Below are 892 nucleotides of genomic sequence, written 5' to 3'. Positions count from 1 at the left end.
CTGCCTCCCTCCTGTTCTCACCTCCCTCTCTCTCCTCCCTCCCTCCCTCCCTCCCTCTCTCTCCTCCCTCCCTCCTGTTCTCTCCTCCCTCTCTCTCCTCCCTCCCTCCTGTTCTCTCCTCCCTCTCTCTCCTCCCTCCCTCCTGTTCTCACCTCCCTCTCTCTCGCCTCCCTCTCTCTCCTCCCTCCCTCCTGTTCTCACCTCCCTCTCTCTCCTCCCTCCCTCCCTCTCTCTCCTCCCTCCCTCTCCTCCCTCCCTCCTGTTCTCTCCTCCCTCTCTCTCCTCCCTCCCTCCTGTTCTCACCTCCCTCTCTCTCCTCCCTCCCTCCTGTTCTCGCCTCCCTCTCTCTCGCCTCCCTCTCTCTCCTCCCTCCCTCCTGTTCTCACCTCCCTCTCTCTCCTCCCTCCCTCCCTCTCTCTCCTCCCTCCCTCTCCTCCCTCTCTCTCCTCCCTCTCTCCCCTCCCTCCCTCCTGTTCTCTCCTCCCTCTCTCTCCTCCCTCCCTCCCTCTCTCTCCTCCCTCCCTCCTGTTCTCTCATCCCTCTCTCCTCCCTCCCTCCTGTTCTCTCCTCCCTCTCTCTCCTCCCTCTCTCTCCTCCCTCTCTCTCCTCCCTCCCTCCTGTTCTCACCTCCCTCTCTCTCCTCCCTCCTGTTCTCTCCTCCCTCTCTCTCCTCCCTCCCTCCCTCTCTCTCCTCCCTCCCTCCTGTTCTCACCTCCCTCTCTCTCCTCCCTCCCTCCTGTTCTCTCCTCCCTCTCTCTCCTCCCTCCCTCCTGTTCTCACCTCCCTCTCTCTCCTCCCTCCCTCCTGTTCTCTCCTCCCTCTCTCTCCTCCCTCCCTCCCTCTCTCCCCTGCCTCCCTCCTGTTCTCTCCTCCCTCTCTCTCCTCCCTCCCT

This window comes from Borostomias antarcticus, assembly GCF_949987555.1.
Source record: "Borostomias antarcticus genome assembly, chromosome: 24".
Lineage (NCBI taxonomy): Eukaryota > Metazoa > Chordata > Actinopteri > Stomiiformes > Stomiidae > Borostomias > Borostomias antarcticus.
Note: the sequence above shows the minus strand (reverse complement) of the source record.